The sequence below is a fragment of the Phalangium opilio genome, unplaced genomic scaffold (genome assembly GCF_054372755.1).
Source record: "Phalangium opilio isolate 3A_F unplaced genomic scaffold, DU_Popi_V2 ptg000024l_1, whole genome shotgun sequence".
NCBI lineage: Eukaryota > Metazoa > Arthropoda > Arachnida > Opiliones > Phalangiidae > Phalangium > Phalangium opilio.
Window position 1 is genome coordinate 9,396,726 of NW_028324155.1, and position 27,447 is coordinate 9,424,172.

General features: G+C 38.7%; 2 long non-coding RNA genes across 2 annotated transcripts in view; one reads left to right on the forward strand and one right to left on the reverse strand.

Annotated features, from left to right (window-relative positions):
* LOC149692764 (uncharacterized) overlaps nt 1-27,447 on the forward strand; it is a 116,775-nt gene that overhangs the window by 4,745 nt on the left and 84,583 nt on the right. The gene's annotated exons all lie outside the window — the stretch shown is intronic.
* LOC149692765 (uncharacterized) lies at nt 347-26,592 on the reverse strand. Its single transcript, XR_016382917.1, has 3 exons — nt 26,221-26,592; nt 1,694-1,726; nt 347-1,620 (listed from the first exon to the last, which is right to left on the reverse strand). It is a non-coding gene; the product is annotated as an uncharacterized LOC149692765 (long non-coding RNA).

The window sequence follows — 27,447 nt, forward strand, 5'->3', positions numbered from 1 at the left end:
TGTATAAATAAATATAAGAGAGTAGGAAACCCAAGGGGCTCATCCTCCCGCGTGCTTATTATAAAAGGAGGGGTGCGAGTATGGATAAACCGAGAGAGAGAGAGAAAAGAGGTATTAGTAAAGAGGGGTCGTCTTCCCCATCCTAAGGGGAAGGGGGGCTTTACCCCATATTCTCTCCCCCCCCTCCATAAACGGTCGGTGGTGGCGTAGATACGAAACGAGGAGCTAGAGCTTCCCCGCGTTGATTAATACTGCCGAAAATGATAGGCTGTTCCAGTTGGCTGAACTCCCCCCCCCGCCCCGCCGTACCCCCGCGAATCCCCCAGTACATTCCTTATAACCCCATTTCATACTCTCTTATAAGTATTGTGTTCTCCGTCCCTCTCTCTCTCAATAGAGAGCTGATCCGCATTAGGGGGCGCAAACCCCAGAGAGAGAAGGCGCCGAAGCAGATGGCCTCTCATCCAAACCCCCCGGGGGGAACCAGGGCACGTCGTGGGGAAGGGGGGGTAGTGGAGAAAGAGAGAATTCGTCCCTTTAGTGGGAGGAAATTGCCAACCACCGTTCTCACCCACTAGGGGGTTTCCTAGTGACATAATACGGGGGTGGTAGGGGGTATTACCCCCTCCGTATAAGGCTTTAAGCCGCGCATCCCCCCTCCCTACTATACGCTTATTGCTCCGCGTAGTGGTGTCCCCTCTGAACAATACGCTGTAATAATAACGGGGGATTCAGTTCGGGGGTTTCGGGGGAAGGGTGGTTTAAAGAGAAAACGTGCGGTAATGGGACCTTTATCTAACTGATGCGGGAAATATTATATTCGTAGAGAAACTCGTCTAATGTAATTGTTGCGGGGGGTTGTACCCCTCACCCCATAGAGACTAACTAAGCAAGTACTTTTGAGCTGATACGAGAAATGTACAAGAAAAGAAAGATTCCACACTGTACCGTTTCCTAGGAGATTATTCAAATATTCCCTCGCACCCCCCTCCGAGTTGCCCCACTTCCCCCCCCCCCGTAACAACTTGAAGAGCGAGTTTAATACCTTTCTCTTAAAGAGGTGTGGGAAAAATGATAAATATCTTTTAAGTTCCCAACCAACTTTAAGTGATTAACTTCGGAGTTGTTAATAAAAAAAAATTCCTAAAATACTTTGGCCGAGGCTTAATATTAATTAAATAAGTAGTAGGTTCGCTAATAAATTTCTCGTTTTAGTATATTAATAGCGTTCACTCTCCAATATCTCTTAATTAAAAAAGGATAAAGTCTAGTCTAGGGTGTAAAAAAAAAAACTAGGGCGGCTTTATGGATTAAGAAAAAGGGAAGGGGTGCTATGAAAATAAATCTTCCTTTTCGAACCATAAATATTTGTAGTTAACGCACGCGCGGGTTAAGCGAGTATTCTGAAATTCACGCGCATCTTCTATCATTTTTACCTAAGCCTAATTCGACCCTAACCACTATTTGAATTTCACGCGCATCGTAAATTGGTTTTTTTTTCTTTCTTCCTTTTCTTTTCACCAGCAGTGTTTATCACATCTCGCGCCAAAAATTGGGATTATTATCACGTGGTACTGATTGCGAAATAATACGGTATTGTTTTTAATCCATTCCAGTTATCTATAATAATTAAACACAAATTAATCAATATTTTAAGAAACAAACATAATTACCATAAATTGTGGTTTGTCACCCGTTGTCAAATTCCATCACGCTGTACATAATTCTGTAAAATAAATAAACATTATTAACTTAATTAATTTAAATCGAAATTAATTGGTATTTAACTTGAGAAGATTTTTAAAAATTTCAACTCTTTAAAAGTAACACTTTGAGAATAAGTAGCGCGAAAAAAAAATATAATATATGACTTTAAGAGTATAGATGTCAAAAAGTAAGCTCCCATATTTTTTACTAGCTTGGATATTTCGTGGGGCTCAACCCCCCCCCCCCTGACTTAAAAAAGAGAAGCGGGGAGGAAAGGGGTAAAAAGCTTTTTTATCATCTATTCCTATATGGAATCACTTGCATATAGAATCTAGAATTTTTTTGGCATGGGGAGGGATAGGGATTTGAGGGGATATTCCCCCCAAGTCTCTTCTTAAATATATATAAGATCTATCTCCGCTTCGCCTCCTTCTTTCTCAAGTTTTTTTTATACATTCCCTTCAACGGGGCTTGGGGATGTGTGGGTAGAACAGAGGGGGGGGCTAGAGAATATATCTGCCCGGGGTTTTACCCCTCGAGAGGGCGGAGACAGATTGAACCCAACCAAAGGGGGGGAAAAAGAGAGAGTGGCGCAGAAAATGAATGAGCAAAAAAAATCGAGAGTTCGAAAATGCATGTGGGGTTCCAAAGGGGGGTTTTGGGGAAACAGATCGAAAAGAAGGGGGATTTCTGAACCCCAAAGCTTCCCCCCAAAACCATCCGAGAGGAGATAGCATTTTTTTTTCCTCTCTTCTTCTTATTCCATCGTTTTTTTTACAAGTACGCTGCATCTTGATGCGGTGGTTATATATTACTGCAATGTTTACCCATTCAGAAACAGTAGGGCGAAACGTTGGACGACGACGTAAGTATTTTAAACGTGGTACCTTTCTCTTTATTACTTCTATTTCTATAGAACTTTTATCTCACGTTCATAACACGATATTGAATGAAAGGAAAAAGGGGTACATTAAGAATTTATTATTATTCCAGACAGGCTTAAATGAATTCAAGGAGTTACCGTGAACGGAAGACATCAATTTTAGTTCGCGATTTGAATATAATACAAAGTAAGGCGAGTAACACGTACAAACAAACTATGGATGTAGCTTTATCACTATTAACATTCTCACAACGAATACAGATAAAACTCCTCTCTCTTTTTTTTTACCTAGCAACGAGGGAAGAGTCAGAGGATGGGAAAACGGAGAAGGTTACCATGGAAACGAAGAGATAGGGATGGAGTATAGATATAGGTCTGAACAAAGGAAAAAAAAATCAGAGGGAGATAGTTTGGAACGCGGGTAGGGGGGATAACCCCACGACCCCCTTCGCTCGGATGACTCCCTAGGAGACTAAAAAGCACCCTCAGAAGCGCCCCCTGGATACCCCAACGGACGGGGAGCGATTTATATAGAAAACTTTATAGGAAAGAGAGCGTGGGGTTGTTCTCCCCCCCCCCCCCCCAAGTTCATGACCCTTATAGACTCATTCTCAGTCAAGCGCTCGATTCCGCATGGAGGCAGAAATAGTCTCTGAGCTCTTTTTAAAAGAGACTCTACCCCCCCTTTCCCCTCTCTGATAAAAACCCCACAAAGGGGAGCGGGACGGAGAAGGGGGGCGTGAAAGAATGGAAGGAAGAAGAAAAGTTTAAATGGAACTTTGATACATATCCAATAGGAATGAATATCCTATGGGAGTTATATTAACTTGGGATGAGAGAAAATTAATAAATTTTAAATTGAAACCTAATTTGCATCGAGTTTAATTCATTTTCTCAGAGGAAACCTAACTAAGCCTAAATTTGAATTTTAGGCCTAATAAAGTAAAAACTTCTGGGTCAAATCATGAGCTTCATTTTCCACGAGGAAAGTAACTTCAAACGCTGAGCCTACTTTCAATTTTAGATGTAACCTTTCACCCCCGAGAAGACTAGTATCACGTGTTAAGCCCAAATTTTAATTTTAGGCTTAAAAAATTGTGTTAAGGCTTCATTAAAGGAATAGCGACGTGATTTAAAAATTATCTCAAATCTAAAGAAAACCTTACTTTTTTGAGAGTTTAAACTCTTCTGATTCCAAAAATATGCTTGATTAATATTTAAATATGAGGGAAAACACAGAAAAAACACTTTGAAAACTTGAAATTTGGGGGGCAAAGGCAAATTTGCGGAGAAGATTTTTGACGGGGTTTTCTCCTTGATACGTCACTCACGGCATCTCGCGGAAAAGCCAAGCGCGAGACTCCCGAGTCTACTAATGCGGCTCGCGCGCGAATCTGAATAAATTAGGCTTAACGCGGCGCGGCGACACTAAAGCAAGTAGTCCACTAAGCCTTGCGAAACCGTATCGTTAACGTAACGTCACGTATCCAAATACGAACAGAACGCCATCTGATATCGTTTATGCTTTCGGACTTAGGTGATGGGCGCCCTCTTTCGGGTGATTTACCAACTTAAAACGGTAACGATACGCTTTCGCGAGGCTAAGTGGACTACTTGCTTTACAGGCGCGTCACGTGAGCGACATCTAGAGTGAAAATTTCTCCTTACTACGTCATCAAACGAAAGAAAATCTCAACTAGGCCTTTTCCAACTTTGATTGCAATTTAATAAATTGCTACGAAACCAAATAAAAAAGTAAACATATCATAATAAACTAGATTTTTCAAGGATTTTTTTCGCATTTTAAGTTTGAGGATGACGAAAATTATATCACCAACACTTTAACAGTGTCAAGAAACTTTGGTTTTTTAAAATAGACTTATAAGGAGCACGTGATCCTCCCAACCCCCAAACCCCAAGTCATCTCGGGGGGCGAAGACCATAACTTTTAAAGGATATGACAAATGATTTAAGATAGGGGGCACTCCCCATGCACATGTATATACGAGTTTTGGGGAAAACGTAGTCCAAAATAGACCAAAACAAATCACTCGATCTTTTGGAGGGAGGGGGGCGGTTTCCTCGCATCGTCATAGTCAAAACAGAAAAGAAGATCCTCGCACGCGAAGCTATAGGGTTCTCCATCAGTTCTTATTGATGACATTTTTGCCTCCCATCAATATACCTATCCGACTTTGCTCTATATACTAAGCTAGAATAGCAATACTATCTCCCTTGAAAAAATGCTTAACTAAGACTGAACTCGTATGCGTTCCCCTCTCAGTCATTCCCAAAAATCATCTTCGTCTTGGTCTTTTGGGGGAAGACAAGGGGATAAACACTCCAAAAATATTCCGTTAATTTTTTACAAAGTTTCAAATTTGTTTAGGTTCTGAGCTAAATAGATCAAAAACTTTTGTTTGGCCATTTCATTTTCTCTTTAACATACCGTAAGTACTATGTTTTTCAAGTATTCCGCTAAGTGATCAGTCCCTCGGTCGTAGGGAAAAGGAGACGTTACTATTTTTCTCTCCTCCTCCCCCCTCTCTTCCCATCTTCATCCGCATCCCAAAACGAAAACGCGTAAGGGATTCTGAGAGGAGAGTATGTACTAGGAGAGAAGGAAAGATTGGAGCTCTCGTCGAGGCGACGAGCGCGACCTCTGGCTGCCATCGATCACGACTGATGGAGCGGGAAGATGCACTTTGACCCTCCCCCACCCCACCCTCATCACCCCCTCCTTATCCCCTCTCCGTTTTTATCCCTCTTCCAATATCCCCACCTCGATCCTTCTCCGGGTTCATCTTCTCTCAGAGGCTCAGACTATAGCCGTCTCTCTCCTCTTCCCTTCTCCATCATCCACGACCCGGTTGAGGATGGGAGAGTTATCCATCCGTAGCCTCCTCCCTCCCTTCCTTTTCCCTCATCTCTCTCCCTCTCCCTCTCACTCTGAGCCCCATCTTCTCTTCTGCCGCGTCAGTAAATGTTCAACATCTAAATGGGCATGACAGCGATGTTAGCCCTATAGCTTGGAATCACGCAATCTCTACCTCCTCTCTCTCATCCCCCCCTTCGCGAGTGAGTGTCCATCATCATCCGGCGTTGTCTATACTCCTCTATAGATCACAGCCTGGTTTCAACCTACACACCATATTCTGATATCTCTCCCCTTAAAGGCCTATAGTTAATTGAATTTAAGGTTTAAAGGTTGTAACTCCAAAACTGCTCTAAAGCATTTTTTAAAAATAGATTTTTGAATAAATTGTTTCGAATATTATCGAGATAAAATTTTAAGTGACCAATTCGGTTTCAATCTATCGTCATAATAAGATAGTTTAAGATGAGAGTTGTTTAACTCAACATGTATTTAAATCCTTTGTTTATATTGTTTACTAAACTTTACTGTTTATTGCGTTCAGGAAATAAAGATAGAATTACTATTCAACTTTTACTCAGTATAGTTTTTAGAGCTATAATCAAACTTAAACATAATGCACAAACAACTTTACAATTTCAAATTTAATTTCAATTGATTAGTACGTTTTCAAATTAGTAATAGATACATTTCTTCTTGTAGTAAACAACTAGCCTTGGATTATTCGCATTTAACTTTACTTAAAACTAAACTAATCCGAATTGAACTCCATCTTATAGATACGACATATTTACAATCAAAACATCTTCAGACCAAGGCTTAACACAAACTCCCCCCCTTCTTGCAGCAGAAGCATTGGGTTCCAGTTGCGCCAGAGACAGGATGCTAAATATATATATAGAGAGAGACAACTCCGCGACTATAGTATGATATAGAGAAGGGAGAGGGTACTACCCACCACTACGCCCCATGCACTATATACGGGAAGGGTATATATCCCCTAAGGGGGAGATAGAATCTGTTGGTGCCAAATGATTCCAACTCACGCGCCAGCATACAGCTTTAATTCGACAAGCCCAGCAACGTCCCCGTTTCTATTCTAAGCCGAGGCTTAGCGATTTAAACCTCGTCCCATAATATTAAAGCATCACCAACCAAAGGGCGCGCCATTCTTCTCTTCTTTTCTTGGTAAAACGAGACGAATCCGCTTAATAGTGGCTGTGGAACTTTAAAAGAAACCCTTCGCTAAGCCTAAACCTCCCTTAGAAGCTTAGGCTAAAATGGAAACGAAAACCTTCGTTTGTCTCTTGAACAGAAAGTTTTGATATTTTAAAATGCCTATTATAATTTTAGTATCTTTCCTAATTACTAGTTTAAAACTTTTTACTTCAGAAGAAAGCCCCTGTGTGGCGTCTTTCCCCTCAAACGCGTGTGTGCGGCAGAGTAAACATTTCTACAGGCGTTCTATGGAAAAATAATGTTAAACGTTTCAGCCTGGTGGGTGGCTTCTCACTAACACGTTTTCCCGAATTGAAATTTTTGTAAATATACAAATAAATTAGATTAATCTATGATTAAAATTAAATTATTAAATATACTTTTTTAAATTTATGTTAATTACTTATGTAACTAAATTAATCCCTTATTCTAAAGCTATTGAACTATATATATATATATATATATATATATATATATATATATATATATATATATATATATATATATATATATATATATATATATATATATATATATATATATATATATATATATATATATATATATATATATATATATATATATATATATATATATATATATATATATATATATATATATATATATATATATATATATATATATATATATATATATATATATATATATATATATATATATATATATATATATATATATATATATATATATATATATATATATATATATATATATATATATATATATATATATATATATATATATATATATATATATATATATATATATATATTAGTTGCGAATTATTTTAATCCATAATTAATTTTACCGCGCTTAAAGTAAATATATAACAATAATTCATTCATAATTTATGTACCTTCATAACATCCGTCTCAAATCACGTTTCCTTTCAGTTCTCCAATATCTAAGACATATTTCTTACAAGATACTACAATAAAATTCAAAACATTATAATATAAACATATACGAATCCATTCCGTCCCCTAACGCATAGTGGCATGATAATCCTGCAATATATATATAACAGAGAGAGGTTTAGAATTACGAGAGTGGGTTGCTGCATATAAGAGGAAAACACCGACTTCCCCATATACGGAAAATAAGCCAGTCTCAGTTTAGGCTGCATTTTACCCCAAAATTCCCATTTAAAACCACGTTTAATCTATGGCAAACTACGACAGACACGAAACTAGGGGCCTGTTCTCGGAGAAACGCGATAACTCTCAATAAAAGGTTCCATGGACAGTAACGGAGGAGCGGGGAGGGGGAGAGGGAAGGTGAGTTGGGAGTCTTGTATTTTTTGGGACGCTACGCACGATCCTCTTTTACAACACGGTTTCCTATCACGCATGAAGGGGATTCTTTTTCTTTCTTTCTTTTTTTGGCGGGAGATTTTTGGCGCGTTTATCGTAGCGCTACGGACGGACGTGTATTCCACTTTTCCCGCGCTATTATTTATGACTGACCAGACAGCCACTCGACTACACGCCCACATTTTTGTATAAGCCATTAGGCCGACCCGATCTATTTTCTACTTCCATTAGAAGTCCGTGTATTGAAGTAAAAAAGACTATACTTCAATTAATGAGTTTTTTTTAGAATATACGCACGTGTCAGCCTTCCACGAGAGTCAATTAGAAGCCAAAGTTTTCCCGAGTTTTTTTTATAGAAAAACGTTGCACGCGCGTTAAACTCGACATAAGATACGGTCAGTGCTTGGCACGTGCAGTTTCAACACCCCCCACACACACACACACACACACCCTTTCTCGCGCGCGCAGATGCCCTAGCCATTCCGTTTTTCATACGAACGCGCCAAATCGCCACGCGCCAATTGTTCCCGCGCTTTCAATCCATTTCCCGCCTGTGACTCTTTTCTCTTTCCGTCTGTTATCTTTTTCATTCGGTTGCGCTATAGCCGGATTATTCTATAGAATTCTCCTTCCCCTACTTTTATTATCATTTGAATTGAGACTGAGAGAGAGGTTTTTTTTTTATAAATAGATTTATAATGGAATATACCAATATAGTGGGTTGGATAAAGGAGGAGGAGTAACGAGCGCCACGTGACACTATTATTTGAAAATATGATTAGATTAAAAAGTTATTTTACGTATAACTTATGTCAAAAAGTTTCAAAATCATTATTTTTCATTTTTCTTTTTAATTTAGGAGCGATGTCGGCGCACGCGCTATACTCACGAAAGGGTGTCCAATTTGTTAAAAGGTTCTGTTTTACATTATAGGTTAAAAAATTTTTTACAAAATTTAAGCGGAAATATACACCGCGCAATCGTAGCATAACCCAAACCAAATTTAATTATTTCAAAAAGAACATATTCAGGATAAAATTTGGTAAATTCACGGAAAAGGGTTCGACCTAAATAAGCGTGAATCTTAAAGTAGCTCAATTTTAAAAGCGCAAAATGGAATATTAAACCTCCTCGCTAATTTTCGCCAACCGAGCGCAGTCCGCGATATTGAAGACAGATGAAGAGAGAGAGGGAGAGAGAGAGAGAAGCAAATTCCGAGATTGGAATTAAGGGAAAAGGTCACGTAGATTTCTAAGCCTTAAGTGTCTATACTCGGATCCTTATCTTACTTGACATTAAAATGAAAGCCGTATTAAACCTAACCCTTTCCATTCACCAATGTCAAGTCAGGTGTGCTTTAAGTATAAAGCCATTATTACCAGGATAGCGCCATGCCAGGCTTAGGGTTACTCGGCGGCTCCCATCCTCCTTTTCATACGATTGCTAAGCCTAACTTAAGAGACGGAGCTAGAGACCGAGTCTCGAGGATGCGGACCGTCACGAGGGGTGGACCACTCGCGCTCATCATTCATTATATAGACATAGGTTATGAAAATAACAGTGGAAATTTGTAAGCGAATGTTATACCCCTTTAGGGGAACACGTCCTGCCATCGTAGTATGGTGGGAAGTATGTACAGTTCGGAGAAGCATCTTTAACGGATTCTAGAATTCCCTCGGCGTACAAGCCGGGGTTATTTATGTGTTAATGAAGCCAACGTTTCCCGAGGAAGGGAAAATTTACAAAAGTATTTGAGTGGGTCCGTTTAACGCCGCGGAGGAAGACGCTAGCTTAGTAGATATTTTTGTTGATTCTTACAAGACCTACATCACTTTCATCTTCCTTTGTTAATTCACTTAAAACGAACGGGGCTCTAGGGGAAACCACTAACTAAGAATCTAGCGTTTGCCCAAAATTTGACCGTCTCTAACATCTTTTGGTATAAAGACTGTTTTATCTTTCGGAAGTTTAGGAAACGAGTTCGTAAAATCTCAAAGGCGAAGATTCTTTTTATATTTTACAAAACTTTGTGAGAAAATTATCTTAGAACTATTCTTGCATAATCAATTATTTACTATCTCGCGAATATATTAACTGAGCTAGAATTTATCTTGAAAATTCGGAAGTAAAAAGGGAAGTAGAAAATTCGGAAGTAAAACATTCGGAAGTAAATATGGGAAGTAGAAAATTCGGAAGTAAAATTAGGATATTTTAAAAATATTCACGTGGAGGCATAAAAACACTCTTGGGTCTCGTGCCTTACATTAAATTATTGCACGTTGAATTTAAAATGGCGCCAATTTCAAAGTAGCCAATGATTTTACATCGGCATCATAAACCTCATAGAAGAGAAAATATAAGTCATCTTCGTCAATTACTGTATCTGTCACTTGATTTAGAGCTAATTTAGATTAAGGTACACGTCATTAGACAGTCTTTCTTCGCGCTAGTTGACGATCAAAATCTATAAATACGTATTATCCAATGGGAATTATCAAAAGGGTGGATGTACTTGTATAGTTAAAACATGTATAACTCAAAGATGGAGGGGGGAACGAACCTTTGGAGTGAAATTAAAATGGCTCGAAGACTAATGGGGCGCGTTGCCCACTTGGCAGCTCGGGAAATTTCCTCCGAGGAATGTTAGTAACAGCAACCAGCTATTGGGAGCCCTTCCTCGCCAAGGAGGACTTCCAAAAATTCCCATACGCGGTACGTGCGGTGGTAAAACGAGTATATCGGTTGGGACTTGGAAGAGAGGCAGACAGATGGGTGTCCCGATGTCCCTCCCCTCTATTCTATCACGAGTGAGCGAGCAAACCCTTTACTTCGCCTCCACCCCAACCCTCTTCTCCTCCTCACAGTCTCAAGTTCGGCGTCCATTTAGGAAGTTGGAATAAAAGGGATTATTTCGGTTCCGAAAATTCCAAAATAGATAGAGGAGACTATGCTCTTTAATAAAAGGATAATTACGTTAAAATTAGACTAAAATTAAGAAAGTTATTAAAACATTTTAAAGAAAATAATCATTTCCCAAAAATTTCCAAACTTCATTAATAATTGATAGATTTTGACATAATTGATCGATTTTGACGTAATTCATCTCATTTTAAAGCTCATTTCAACCTTAATATGAATACGCAGTTACGTAAACGAAAAACCCAAAACACAACACAGTTTACAACTATAGAACCATTATTCTCTGAATTAATCTTTATTCCATGAACGTCTAAATTCTTAAAACATCTCTCTCTTTCTTCGCCAGCTCTGCAGCAGCTCTTCTAGTCATTCTCTCTCTCTATATTGGCTACGTGTTGACATGGGCGAGCGGGCTCTCGACCGAGAAGTAGACCTATCAACCGCGTCCCAATTAATTAATCTAATGAGAAGCAAAGCGAGAGGGCAAGCCATCCCGTTCCCCCCCCCCCCGACCAAGAGAGAGAGAGAGGGAGAGAGGAAGAGAGACGCCAGAGAGATACGTGATAGAGGGAACACGAAGCGACCAAAGGATGAGGAAGATCAGGAAGGGGGGGACAAAAGAGGCAAAGGGTGGGGGACGGGGGGTTTGGCCCCAACTCAACCCAACCCAAAACCGAACAGAAGTGGAGTGCAGGAGTGAAGTGTGCGGCAAGGGTTTTAAAAGGCCTGAGTAGTTAGTTAGTTTTCGCTCCGCGCTTTTACGTTTAAGAGCACGAGCGTTGAGGGTTTATCCGAAGAATGGAAGGCTTTGAAGCTAATGGCTGCGTGGGTTAGATATTCGAAGGGTGCTGGGATTTAAACTACTATATCTAGTGGTTTTCCTCCAACATCGTTCAAACGATAACAACGTAGGCCTAAAATTACCATTAATTTCTAAAATAAGATATCGTCAATTCTCTTGCACATTGAAAATGAAAAGTATAGCGTATAGCCAAAAAGCGCGGGATTCGTTTCTCGAGACATTTTACACGCGTGACAAAATTCACTCCCGCGCCCTCGCTGGCGGGAAAAAGAGTGACGTAAGCAAAAGGAGCGAACAAGTGACGTGTGAAATGGCGCCTCGCCATAGTTACAAAAGAACCGGGGAGGGAGGGGGCGATGAGGGGGAAGCTTCCGGAGGTTGAAGCGAGGAACAATGGAGAAGTTCCCGCAGGGGAAAGGGAACTTTTGAACCTGAACGATTTCGTGCTAGGCCTTTCGCCAAAGCATTAGTTCTAATTGCAAGGGCGTCTCCTTACTAAGCCTCGGTCTTAGGTTTAGCCTTAAAATCCCACCTCCTCGTTCTCCGCCGTTGCAATCTTAATACCATAGAGGGGATGGGAAGGGGGTGGAAGGAATACGCGTTATATCTTTGTAACACGCGCGGCACGCACCCTTCGCCTTAGTTCATCCGTGCACCGCTTTGATCTCCCTCCATCTGATTCCCAGCGCATCATCGTCGTCCCTCTTACAAAGCACCTAGCTAAGCCTAAACCTCTTTGTGATGTACTATCTTTATAATCTGTACTCGTTAAGAATATAAAACCATACATTAACCTTCTCTAATACGGTACTAACATACGTAAATGTTCAGACCCGCTAAAGTTCGAGTAATATTTAAATTGGGAGGATTATATTGGTCCCTGATGAATGTCGGGCTAAGTTACTGGTACCATTCGATAGAGGACATTTAAGGCTATCATATTCCGAAAGGGTTTCTCCGGAAGTATTTTGAAGCTGAAGTTACGACGATTCAAAGTTCAGCTTGACGTGGCACGCGCTTCGTTACAATATGCCATAATCCCGCTTTTGACAATGTTAGGACTTCTACAATCCATGTAAATTTAACACGGACTGACGCGAATAAATAACAATTTCCATATATATGGGTGCATAGGTCGATTGAAATCCCATCCCAGGATCAACCAATCACCGACCGTTTATAATTTCCAAGAACGTATATTATATTATATGAACGATTAGTCGCGGTCATCGACAAATTCCCTAAAAGAGCTCGAGTGTAAAACTTACTGAACGCGCCAAAAGAGAAAGAGAGAGAGTCGTTTAGGGTTCAGAGTCATAAATTAGCGCTGGAGAGAGACCCTGAGGGGCTCAACCAGAATTAAAATGGGGGCCCGAATGACTGGGGCTTCGCACTTAAACGAAATGGGCCGACAGAGAAGGGACCCCAATCGCCCAGGCACTCGCTGAAACGGATCGACGTCCTGAGACCGATTAAACGAAGGAATCCTTCTCCCCCCTTCAATGAAACCCCTTTTCAGAAAGGAAAAGGGAAGAATGTAATAATCGATAGTCAAAATAAGCAGACGACAGAAGTACATAATTCCTTTAACAATACTAGGAGTTTGTGTAAATGGTATGAATCCTCCAAGTCGGAAAACTATGTATAAAAGATGTATAAATTTTGGATGGCTCGAGAAAAAATATTTGCACGTGATTTGCAATTTTCAAACTAGGCTTAACGAATAAAAATTCAAATTAGGCTTAAAGCCTACCAGTTGACGTTAAATTGAACGTACTTGTACTTCTAGAATACACGCTACACGTTTGGGAACATTGGATCTTTACACAGAATATGACAACCAAAATGGAGTGCTTATTACGTAGGAAAAAGTAAAGTAAAAAAAGTAAGTTCGCCTTACTCAGTCAAGCGGAAAAAGCTATAGCCATTACATTTCTTTCCAACCCCCTGAACCCCCGAACGGAATCGGGGCTAGAATGTTAGGGGTGGGGAGGGGAGAGAAGCTAGCGGAAACAAGTTACCCCCCTATATAAAACACATACCGCATTGCCATTTCCGGGCCGGGGGCTCGCTAGGAGGCGCTAAGTACACGCGTTCCGGGTAATTAGATCTGGGCCCCCTTCAACCCCCTAACGCCGCCGACCTTTCGTGGGGGGGGGGAGAGATCGCCCTCCCCTCTTGTAAGTTGTACAACGATTGATTTTTGGTGGCTAGAGGGAACTTTTTTTTGCAGAGAGAAAGAGAGTGCACTGTTATCTCCAAAACTGACTTTTAATCCAACCCCGCGTTTTAGAATGGGGAAGGTAACGGTAGGGGTCAGGGGCCAATCCCCCTTAAAAGTCTAAACTAAGCCTAAAAATTTAACATCTTTTTTTTTTAGTTTTATTGAAAAGTTCTAATTTCGAACCGAGCTTGTTCACTTTTATTTTTAAAAAATGCTCAATGATAATCTAAATAAATTTTTAATCAAATTATGTTACATTAAAATTAAAGTTTAAATATACATATATAACCTGCATTTAAGTTTTGAAAAGGTTAATGAAAAATATATCAAAATTTAATAATAACTAATTTTTATACACGCAAAACTTAAAACTATAACCAATTTAAGCTCGGTTTACACGAAGATAGAAAAAAAAACCGAACCGTATAAATTTAGAGAACGACCAAAACTTAACAATTCCGCAAACTGGACAAAACAATCTATTTCCAGTAAATTAAAACAAATTCCTATTCTGTCCATGGGCCCCCTAGAAGATAAAGAGGGATATAGAATTCTATAAAACTGGCGTTTGAACCAAGGGATTAAAAAAGAAAAAGGAAAAACCCCCAAAAAAACTAGAGGGCGCTGGCAAGAGAGAGAAAGAGAAGGTTGGAATAAATGAATAGGGCAAACAGGGCATAGAGCTTGATTAATTTCTCGGGTTTTACCGCACTGAGACGATTAGCGAGAAGTTCGGGGGGGGGGGGGTAACCGAAGGGCTACGGGTGGGTTGTGTGAGGGGGGGATGGTTATTAGAGAAAGAGGGAAGAAAGATAAAGCAGTTAAAGAGGATGGAGATCTATGTCCCGACCCGCCATCTGCCGGTAATTACATTAATGAGACTCCAACCCCCACCCCCTTTATCCGTAAAAGTTCTCGTGAACCCTTCTTCCCCCCCCCCAGACTAAAACTTTATTCGCAACGATTTTTTCAGGTCTGAGTTTAAGAGCGTGTGACAATGTCTTAGTTTTAGTGAAGTAATGGCTTGAAATATTTTGATCTACTGAAATTAAAAATTAGACCTGGCTAATTGGGTTCAAAGGAAGTATAAAATGGATAAAATAAAATAATAAATAATAAAAATGGATATAATTAATTAATCTGGATTAATTAAGGAAATTATTCTAGAAAAATTAACTAGGCTTAGCGATTTTTATTTTAAATTTAAAATAGGGGCAACCTCGGTTAAATTTTGAGGTTATCACTAAAATTCTGATTGAAAAAAAAAAGAAAGCTTCAAGATGACGGAAGGAGATCTTTGCCTCAGGAAATAAGTGCTTCCCGCCGCGAGATGCGTTCTCGTAAAAATAATTTCTCCGTAATTCTTATGATTAATAAAAAGAAGAGTCACGTGGTTTCCAGACCGAAAGAATTTGCTCAGAGTTTAACCGCGTGAAAGTTTCTGGCAAATTATTTTCTTTCTCTAGTTCTTTTCCTGATTAATTAATAACGTCAAGAAATAAAAATGTATTTTAAAGATTAGTGGCGCGTCAAAGGGTTTCCTCGTACATTTTCTTACGGAATAAATTAATTAACTGCCGGGACCATTTTTATTATTTATTTATTATTTTTGTCTGGAGTAGCGCAATTTCCTCACTTAAAAAACATAATGGGGGAGTGTATAAATTTCTTATTTAGTCTGAGAGAAGGAACTTAAAAGAAAATAAATAACGGGGTTGGTCTTTTTTCAAATAAAAGAAAAAATAAAAAACAAGAAAATAAAAAAGAATTCTCCCCAAAGTTTCGATTTTCTTTCTTTTTTCCATCGACTCAAACATCTTGAAAATGAATTATTTTTTATTCGAGAAACGGAGCAGTTCTCTCTAGAAATTCCTTTTCTTCCATTTTTTATCTTTTTAAGTTCTTAGCCCCCTAAAATAAAGGACGAGTCTAACCGATCTCTAAAGTTCAATCCGCGAGCTAGAATTATAATTGCGCACCTCCAGTCTACCATTTACCGTTCTTAGATAATTTTAGAAGAAAATTGACTATGAAAACGATAATTTGATTGAACGTTAGGCTTAGGAAAACTATATTGAAAAATATGTACACTATTCCTTCAAAAAAACTTTCACGGATGAAGATGGAGTTTCAAAAAAAAAAAAAAAAATCGGTAACCCCTTACGCCTTGTCGGACTTGAGAGGCACTACCCCATCCCCCCAAGAAGCGGCGTAACCGAAAAAATATAGATAGTACAGAAAAAAAAACAGCACGAAGAAAAAAGTGGGGTAACGTTAATCTTTTTTATCATTTTTTTTCCTCTTCAGTTTCTCTGGTATTTTTATTTTTTTTTCTCCATTCCAAAGAGAAGCTATGATTTCGAATATCTATGATCAAACACGATGGCCGTCGAGGGAATACAAAAACCAATAAATAAAATAACAAATACCAAAATGTAAAGGTAAGTTTTCTGCCAAAATAAATATAACGTTTTTCTTATAGCCCCTGTAGAAATGTTTCACCCGCAATACACCAGTGTTCAGGTCGAAGCTCACATACAGGCGGAATAATCCCAATGTATTTCTTACGAGCCCCTGTAAAACTATTTCTTACAATACACCAATATTCAAGTTCAGTTTAAAAACTTCAAAAAAATTACTTCATTAGTCAAGTGATATAACATAAATATGTCGCCATTAGTGTACCGAAAATTAAACTAATTTTAATTAAAATATAGAAACTATTAACAATAAATACCGTGCAATGGGGGACGCGCCCCTCAAATCTAGAGAGGAGGGGTGAGGGCTAAAATCTGGCGAAGATAGTATACGCGTAATAGGAGGAGACAAGTAGTGATTGAATTCATGACCACTGCAGAGGGTTTGTTCCCCTTAAACACCCCCTTCCCCCACAAAGAGAGAGAGGAGAAGAGAGTAGATCGAGATTGGTGGTATTCCTTCCCAATGAATTTACTCTAAAAACCCGAAGAATATTGAACAAATTTGTATTTGAGGGACCAATATCAAACCAGTTTTTGCGTCAATACAAAATAACAATCAGAGTGCATATAGAATCTTACCATAATCCTATCATATTATAAAACATATCAATTAAAATTTCATGGTTTGATTAAACTTATTCATGGACGTGATAACACTAGCGGGACTAGAAGAGGCGCGACTGAAAGGTCCAGCGATTTGTGAACCTCATCCCTAACCCCCCCCTCCCCCATCCGCTAGACTTATCTGGTGCTCCCTTTGTCAATGTCGCGCGGCTGCCCCTAATTAGATCAGCTTCTTCCATCCCACTCCCTCCTCCCAAACCCCCTCCCCCAAACGGAACCCCCGCTCTCAACTAATGGCGGACATGTATTTGGGAAGGTACGGGATAGTATACTGATGCGGTACGAGATGCGGATACGGGGGAAGAAGAATTACATACAGAGCCAAATGATTATGAGAGGAGAGATAGAAGAGGACAGGATTGACCTATCGTAATATAGCATTTCTTATTTTACCGTTAACTTTATATATAAATTTATACAATATATGTTTTACGATTTGTTTAAATATTAGTTACTTTACTATGCTGAGGGTACATATGTATATAAATCGATCCATGGAACACTTAACCGCTCTTCAACTTTATATATACTGTATAGGAAACTCTTTCTTTTAGCCAAACTTATCAACAATCTTTATTCCAACAGCGACCTTTCCTTAAGGAAGAGGAAGAAAAAAGGATGGGAATTGAGAACGAAAAAATAACAAAAAAGTGGGAGGGAGAGAAAGTAAAAAAAAGAAAGTAAAAAAGGGAATTTTACAAAGAGGATCTTTCCTTGAGGGAAAACCTAGCTATTTTCTTTTTCCTTTTTTTTTATTCTTCTTTATTCCAATCCCGACCAGAGGCAGTTCTCTCTTTCTCCCACTCTCTCTCCGGGGTTGCCACACACTGACACCCCCGCCCCTCCCCTTTTCAGCTTCTTCACTACGCCTATCGATTCTTTATCGCGCCCTGAAAAAGCTCGTTTCCTTATTTTTTCATCCTTTCCTTATATTTCTCTATCCCCACGCAAGTCCTTCCTTACTCCGTTAAGCCTTGGACGCGCGTTTTTCCCGCCCTTTTTTCTTCTTCCCGTTCTATACGAGATTCTTTTTAGCGGGATTGCTCTCGTGCACCCGCACGAGCGCGTGGTAGCGGTGCCATCAACGAGGGGTCGGACAAAAGATACCGATCTTAATTAGAAACTCTGTTAAAAACCGCTATTAAACTTAAATTTGTTCTCGCGTAATCCAAGAAGAGCGGGTTTTGACCTATTAAAAACATTTTAAAAATTAATTTGTAAAGGCTTAAGCGGCGTTCGAAATAGATATAACTATCCGACTCTTTGAGTTTATAACCGCGTCACTGGGCATCAGGGTATCTCGCGCCCAAAAGCTCGCGCCAGCACTGGTTTAAAAAAGAAAAGAAAAAAGAAAATCGCTATTCGTGCAAAGAGGGATGCTCTATTCCATCTAAGGACGAAGGGAAAAAAATAATAAAAAAGTAGAAAGAGAAAGAGAGAGAGAGAGAGAGAGAGAGAGAGAGAGAGAGAGAGAGAGAGAGAGAGAGGTTGATCTACTCGAGGGGAAGAAGATGGAGAGAAGCTCGGGATGAGGGATGCTAGATGGAAGAGGAGAAAGAGAAGAGAAAGCTCTGGAGATTGCACGCATCCAGCCATACCACTGGTCTCTCTCCCCACTCCTTTTGTTAGATTCCTTATCCTCATCCCCACCCCTTTCTAAGCTAGCTAACTCTACTCTAGATCTTTCCTGAGGGAGACGGAGAACTCGGAATGCTTTTCCTTTCCTTTTCTAGCGGGGTGTGTAGGCGAAAATGTAGGGGGCGTAACCGCTCTTGTACGAAAGGTGGGAATAAAAGAACACGCTTTATCTAACTCCCGCCTTTTTATATATCAAGCGAAAATACGTGGAACCAAGAAAGAAGAAGAAGAAGAAGAAAAAAAGGGTTAAGAAATGGTTTTACATTCGGTCTACGTGTTTTTATACGCTTAGTAATTAATTTAAAGAAATCATAGTATTTGAGTGGCTTAGAGTAAAATTAATATTGAAAATTCATTGATACGTATATTATTTTAGCCGCTTGAAAGCGTGTAAAATTCACGAAATAACCATTTCTCTTCGATTGATTTGAATCGAATGCGCTCAGATAATATGTAAGGTAAACGTACAATTTAATTTTCATTACTTAAATAACCAAATTAAATATAAACAGCTCTTGTAAAACAAAATGTACGCAAACATTTAAGAACTAAACCCACCATAATGAAAAAAAACCAAGATAAATTTCGCAACACAAAAAAAAAGAACTGAATAGAGTAGAATTAGGAACAGAACCACTCTTTAAAGGTTTAATTTCCGTTGAGACAAACCAAAAGCAACCCTAGCAGAACGCCACTGACGGAAATATCCTTTGTAAACCGGCGTTCTACATACGGAACAAAAACAAGGGGCCAAAAAAAAGGGGGGAGGGGGTATCTCATTAATCGCTCTATTCGGAGACGGAATTCCTCTCCTCTAGTTACTCCTTTCCCCTAATTCCAAGGAGAGAAAAACTTAAAAAAACAAAAAATACAGAATAAAAAGTGAGAACCAAGGCTTAAAAATCTCTTTTCCAGTTCCCTTAGTTTTATTTTCTTTTATAAGTCGCGAGGAGGAGGTGAATAAGAGAACCACTTTCTCTCTTTCTCTCTTTAGTAATTAATCTCCAATCAAAAGCTTGCTTAAAACTAAAAAAAAAGGGAAGTACAGGGGGATAGGGATAGGGGGAAAAGAGCCAATTAAGACGGCTTTACGCGGCGGCGGCAACCGGGGTGCGGTGTAGTAGGATTCCCCCTATTCCCCTACAGGGAAGCTCAAGAGCAAGATGGGGATGAAAGAAGAAAGAAAGAAAATCCCCGAAATAAAAAAAAGTACCTCTTCTTTCAGTCATGCACTCTATAGCGGAAGATTACACCCAAAGCGCTTGTACGAAATGGCAAGGCTTAAGGCTCTTAAAACAACTGGTCCAGAGGATGGAAGAGGAGAGTAGAGGATTCCCTCTCCCATCTTCTTCTTCTTCTTCTTTTTATACAAGGAAGCTGTTTAGATACACGCCACAATATACTCTCGCCGGCGCGCGGAAACTCATCCCCATAGGGTCGAAAAAGAGGTCGGCTTCTCTATCTCTTTGGTTTCTCTTTCGCTAAGCCTCGGTTTCTCTTTTGGAAGGAGGAATGAGGGACGCAGGGGGGGTTGATGGTGGTGTAAGACGGCCTCTTTTAAACCTCTAGAGAAAACGCTAATTACCCGCGCTAAATTAATAATCAGTTGACGCTCTTGGCACGCGCGCGGTGGCGGAAGAAGATCCCTACCCCCAATCCCCCCCCCGCCATAAAGGACTCTACAGAGGTGGTAGTGGTTTGGTAATTTACTAGGAGTTAAATCTCCACATATGTATATATACACTATATACTTGTTTTTCTAACCAATAGATATTAAAGGCGTTTGATAAACATCACTGGAATAGGTCAAAGGTTATTCTAGTACTCTAAGGTAGAAACACGAGCGAAAAATTGTTAAGCCTATTTTGAAAAATTAGGCTTAATGAACTGCTCATCTTTAAAGAGGTTTTTTGTTGTTGATAAGCCTTTTAAAACCTTTTGAATTACTTTAGGCGATTTTTACTCAAAATAAGGAGTAAAAAAAAACCTCGCTAAGCCTAAATTGAAATATTTTTCAAAATAGGTTTAAGGTCATGCTAGGCAATACGTATAATCTTACTTACGGTTATCGTTTCACTTCTATCGATTTTTGGGAGGAAGAGAGGGGCGGGGGGGATGCCCCGGAGAAGATGGTCGGAAGGGATTATTCGGGGATAACCTTTAAAAAATCCTCTTGGCTTCGGGAAAAGCGAAATCCCTTAAGGATGGGGACCCTAAATGGTCGGATTACTCCGTTTTCCTTCCATGGTAACGCCGTTAAACCCCCTTTACCCCTAAATCTCTCCCCCCCTCGCCAACCAACTTAATCTTTTGAAAAGTAGCAAATACTAAATTTTATATAAGATTTATATACGGTTACTCCTCGAATTTTAAAACGGTCTATTTTTGATCTATTTTCGTCTCAAGAACTGTCTGAAAACTTTTGAAAGGTAAATATTGAACTAAATTTTGTTAAAACATTTATTAGTTTAGTCCCGAATCTTAAATTGACCTATTTTTCATCTATTTCAGCCCAAATAGAAACAAAAATAAAATTTTTAATTCCGTTCTTCGTATAAATTTCTTCATTCTTTTTTTCTAAATTCCGAATAACTGTGACGGAGGTTAATTATTTGAATAAGAAGAAGAGTGGCCCCTTCTGAACGATAAATAAAATAAAAAAAAGACCAAATTTGATTCTTTAAATTGGAAAAAGAAGGAAAAAAATAAAAGAGAAAAAAATCTCTAGTCGAGAAAGTCTTTTTAAATAGTAACTAGTAACCGAACGTTAATTAAGCCGAAGTAATCAGGGTAAAAACAGGGGCTTTTGAAATTTAAATTTCAATCCAAGTCAAAATATAATTCACTTCTACTAAGTCAGAGGATGAGGGGAGGGGGAGTAAAGTAAGTAATTTTTCTCCTCCAAAATTCTCAATTCTTTTTTCTCTCTCTTTCTCTCCCGTATCTTTCCTTGGGGATTTCTCTTAATTTTTTTCTCCTTAAATTCCCCCTTTTTTCTATCCATTTTAACTACACCTAGGGTTCGCAAAGAATGTCTCCGTTTTTTTTTATACAGCACCAGCTACATGTATTCCTTGATACCTACAAGATGAAAATCTATTCCTTCTCATTCTCCCACATCTTTTCTCTCTTCTGTTACTAATTTTTTCCAACCCTTTTTTTTCCTTTTCTCTCTCTAATGTAATCCTTTTTTTTCATCCCTGAACTACCGAGAGAGAGAGAGAGAGAGAGAGAGAGAAGTCCTTTTTCATTTCTCCCACGTGCTACCTATCCCAGATAAATCTCTATTCAATTTCTTTTCCAAGAATTTTTATATCAGCACGAGGAAAATTAAAGAATCGTTGATAAACTACGCAAGAAAAAAGTTACTGAAATATTTATCCATTTTCAAAAATTGTAAATGATATATTTTGTTACGGAAATGTATAGCCAGGTGAATCTCCGGGACTGAGGGCCTAGACGGGCATTGCAGGGTCACGGTCTTTATAACCTAGTGCCCCTCCCCCTCAATTTTGACCACCATGAACACCTGGTTAACATTCCTGTAATCTTACGTAACACATCCTGTTTCTGTGAATATATTACTCCTTGGGGAGACTCTTATTTTTTTTTTCAAGTCTGCAAGTAAATACGCTAAATATTCGGGAGAGTTTTTAATGAGGATCGTCCCCCCCCCCCTGTACTTTAAAAAAGAAACGTCTTCCAACCCAACTTTCCCTTGGAACAAAGGCCTTTTTTACGTATATATATATCAGCTTCTATCCATCTCATCCCTTTCTAGGTATACCCTTAAATCAGTGTCTGTATTCCTCTTTTTACAGAAAGAAGAGATTTTTTTCTTTCATCTTGAGCTTCTTTTTCCATCCCTGGCTTCCCATCCTCATTTGCGCTTCCCTATTTTTTTAATGACTGAAACTATTTTCCCATTCTCCTTCCCTTCCTCCATCCCTCCCGGTCTCATTTATTCTTTTTCCCTCCTTTTACCTCTTTTTTTTCTCTCTCTCTCTCTTCGTGCCTAAATCGAGTTAATGTGAGAGAGAACCATTTTTTATCTTTTCCTAAAGTTTTTTATTCAATTTTTTAATAACTCACCCCCCCCCCCAGCTTTCTAAATGATGCTACAATAATCTAGTTAAATATTTCTTATACGCAGTAGCATACGTTGTTATTTTTTTTACTGAAGAATTTTCTAGGTTTTGTTAAATAATAATTTTTATAAAACAATGATATAAATTGTTTTCAGATTCATATCCGTAGCCGATTTAAAATTCCCCGACCCTTTTGGCCTATCCCTGACGCTCCCAGGGATTTCCCTGACCCGTATCAACCACGTAAAAGTTTACCATAAACGGTGAATAAATTTTAATTTTGAAATTAAACATAAAATAGACGAAATCCAATGAAATCGGTTGTCAGAGACGGCGACATGTAACTCTTATAACAGATAGACAGGGCCAGAGGAAAAAAAATGCCCAACATCCCCTTTTACCCTTTCTAGAGTGAGGTTCCATTCGAGAAAACACGAATTGGGAGTTAACTTTGAAATGTGAGAAACCTCTTGTACCAAAAACTAAACACGATTCCTCTATTATACTCGGTCAGGATTTGGAATGATAAAACGGAGAAAAAGCTATAGTCTTGGCCTCGGAGGGAGGGAGGGAGGGAGAGAAAGGGGGAGGGTGTACAGTTTGACCTCTTCTTTCCATACTCCCTTTGCTACTCGATCTTTGAGGTCACGTCACCCGCGACAATGACCATGCAATCTAAGTAAGGAGAAAAAAGAAGAGAGGACAGAGGAAAGGAAGAATTTCCTCTCTGTCTAGAGCATGGTGTTAGGCCCAACCTCTTTCGCGTTTCCCAACACGCGCCAAAACGAAAAAGAAATCGAACAAGACTATCAAAAACTTCAATCGACACGAATTAATTTCCAATATGGATAAGAATAAATTTATTGACAAGGCTTAAGGTTGTTAAGGAATTGTTCCCAATTTCATTTTATAATCCACCTTATTCCCTTTCGCCGGAAGTTAGGCTTAGCTCGGGATTCATGGGGGTGAGTAACGGGAAGAAATTGGTCTGTCGTCCGCTACAGAACATATTTTTGGCTTATGTAGCAGACGACAGACGAATTTCTTCCCGTTACTCACCCCCATGAATCCCGAGCTAAGCCTAATTTCCGGCGAAAGGGAATAAGGTGGATTGTACACATTTCTGCAAATAGTTTTATTTTTTTATTCGAGGCTTAACAATAACGCGCGAATTAAAGCCTAATTTCTTCTATCAAACATAATTTCAAATTTGAACCAAGGCTTAAATATCAACAAATACTAAAGACGGCAGGGAAATGGTCTAAACGAACTACAAAGTCTAAACGCAACTTGACTTTTTCGTAACCCTCAATAACTTTTGATTGTCCATCTCTAACTCCCACACTATTGGTCAAACATTCCTTTCCCCCCCCCCTCTGGGTTGGTCTCGTCGGTGAAACCCTAAACAACAACAGAAAATAGAGTCGTGGAAAAGAAGAAGAAAAAAAAAAAGAACACAAGAAAATGTCCTACTGGCGTAGTACTACTAAAGGTTGTACTATTTTTTTCTACGAGCTTTTATATCTTATTTTCTTTGGTGGGGCTAAGCTTACTCTTTTTACGGGGATATGTGTGTTGCTCGCGAGAAAAGAAATACCACCAACCAAAGAGTAAGAGAGAGAAAAACCATAGAGTAATAAATTCGCCATAAGGATGTTTTCCAAACTAAACACGTATCTTTCCCCTCGTGCAGGAATTTAGGTAACTCTTCTAAAAATTAGCAGAAACATTTATAGGGTAACGTTAGTCCTTGTGATACTTATATTGTCTATGGACAGAACGATTTCTTTCTGGATGAAGGTATAGTATAGTCTTGTCTTCAATTCTCTGGCTAAATGGGATTTGGGAGCTAGCCAATCTTTTCAACTCGGCACCATCCCTATTTACGGCAAGCTATTTTTTTTCTTTTCTTTACTTTACTTTTTCCTCCACAATTTCCTATTACATTCTTTCGGGAAGCGTTCGATTCGGCTTCTCTCCTTTTTAGTAACTACTCTATGTTGTCCAGGAAATTCTTACGAAGCTCAGTTCGCACTAGATACCGTTATCAATGGGTTAAAATGGCCCCGATTATAGAGACAACGTCGCCATCTATGAACTATTTTCCAAATTGATTTCCAACTTTTTTTTTTCATTATTTTATTTTATACTCAATCCGAATTAATCGCGATGATTTAAATATTAATCGTAATGATACTTGGAGGGATTACTCTATTGAATCTATAGTTAATGTTGCTATATTTATATTTCATCTATTGACTCGTGAATTAAAGTTATAACCAATTAAAAATAGGGTTAATAAAGTCGTACGATTCCCAGCTTTTATAATTAAACTGTAAAATAATAAATTGAAGAAATATTTAAAACCCCAATCAGTATAGAAAGACAAAACCCATTAGGGAACTTTTTTTTAACATGAGGGGTGTTACAAAAACGTTAATCCATGTCGCGCCTAATTTGGCGCGAAGTCACACGAGATACTCTTTTTAATTGGTTCATTAGAGAAGCAATCTAGCTCCCTCTTATCTTAATCATTAAAAAAAGGAACAAAATGGGTATTTAAAACAAACCAGACTTAAAAAAATATAACCTGTTGAAATTAAAAAGAAAAATAATTTCTCACATGATTTAGAATTTAAATAACATGCTGATTAAAGGGATTATCAGCGCGGATTTATTTTAAATTACATCTTAAAACCCGTAACCCGAAAAACAAAATAGGGTTCAAAATATTGTTAAGCCTACTTTTAGAATACCGACCATCAGGCTTCTTAGCAAATTCATATTTTAGAAAATATACCGTTTGGGGGTTGGGGAAAGGGGGGGAAACAAAGTTTGTTTAACGTGAATCTTAAATTAAAGATTTAAGTGTCTGAGAGCGCAAACGTGACTTATTCCGGTAATTTTTGCGGCCCAAAACCAAAAAATGTGTAAAGTTCTTAGCAAACTAGTTCGTCGCGAATATTAACGAATTCAAGAAGCTAAAAGCATTTTTTGGAAAAATAAGGGAGTCAAACATTGCTAAAAGCACGCCTGCATTATCCAAGGCCCGAAATAGGCCCGATGACTGCGCTAAAAAATTAAAAACCGAATTTACTTAACTTAATGTCAGTTTCGAACGGAATTACATTAAAATATTTGGGGTTTACTTTGTTTTAGGGCTGTAGTGTTTTCCCTAAGCCTAACTCGCGGAGAATTTAAAATCAGACGAGAAAGAGCTCTAAAGTACTTAACCTTTGCAATAACGGGTTTTCGAAAGTGGATTATAATAAGGAAGGTTTCCATTCGTAATTAATAATTTGGCATAATCGTAATTACGTATTTTGTTAATGAGTTTCACCAAGCGTTTCATTATTAATTTAGAGGTTAAAGTTTACACAATCTTTAGGATCATTCTTAATAAGTTATAAATAAAAATATCATCTTACCATTTCTTGTTGAGGTTACATAATGCACGTTGGTAGCCACCGAAGTTATAACATGGCCAAGGCTTAAGAAATCTCATAAAAATAAAATAATTCGACTATACACGATTTATTAATTAATTAAAAGCTGACCGAGGCTTAACTGCGTGTTAAACCATTTCCTTCAAAAATTAAATCGCGATTGACGCGCGCGAGAGTGTTAGTAGTCCAAATTTAATTCACAACGATGGTAAGAAACTATTTCGCCTATTTTTCTTGTTCCCGCCGAGCTTTGTGAGTCAATCCAATTAACGCGTGCGTACAAACCTAAAATTGTCCTACGACGCAACGGCGCGAAAAAAGGCACGCTGTTGATTTTTAGGTTTTTTGCGTGTAAATTAAAGGGATGTACAATCCGTTATGTATGGGCGTGTCTATAAGACTCAAGAACTATATTTTTTAGTAGTAGTGTTACTATTTCCTGGAGTAGTGATTAGGCTGTCGTCTGCTTGAACGTCTGTTTCTACGGTAGATAATGCACTGATAATGCTACGAACTTCACGCATGCTCAGTAGAGCTATATTTGATGGAAGATAAGTTTGATATAGGCTCCGCCCATACATAACGGATTGTACATCCCTTTAAGTAAAACAGGCGAAAAATGTTAAAAAGCTCTTTAAGGAAGTTTCGGTAGGCTAGTACTTTTCCCTCAACATGAACTCTCCAAAAAAAGGAAAGGGTATATCCTAATGAAATAATCTTTCACGGACGGAAAATCGAGGGGATATTTTCAAGAGTGTGGGTGTGTGGGCGGTGGAGAGAAGGAATACGGCAAGGCATTAATGGGGAATCAAGCCCCCTCTTGATGATCCCCCGCCCGAAACTCCCTCCCTTACCCCTTTTGCATTAACGTTTCCAAAACCCTCTTTAAACTTTTAAGCAGTTGCGGATGAAGAGAAAAGGGTTCTATACTGAAATTCAAGTTGACTTCGTAAAATGGGGTAAAACTGCGGCGAATGAATACGCCATGTTAAATATCATAGGAAAGGAAGTAGTTTTGATCATTTTTAGTAAACGAATTCTAAAACCGTAATGGGTTTCCTTTGGAAAGTCCTTTTAAACACGAAAACCAGATTAAGAAAACGTAACAAAAATGTTCCTTCTGAAAAGAAACTTATCTAAAATTAAAGGGATGTACAACGCGTTATGAAGGGGGCGTTACTATTTCCTGGAGCAGTGATGGGCCAATGT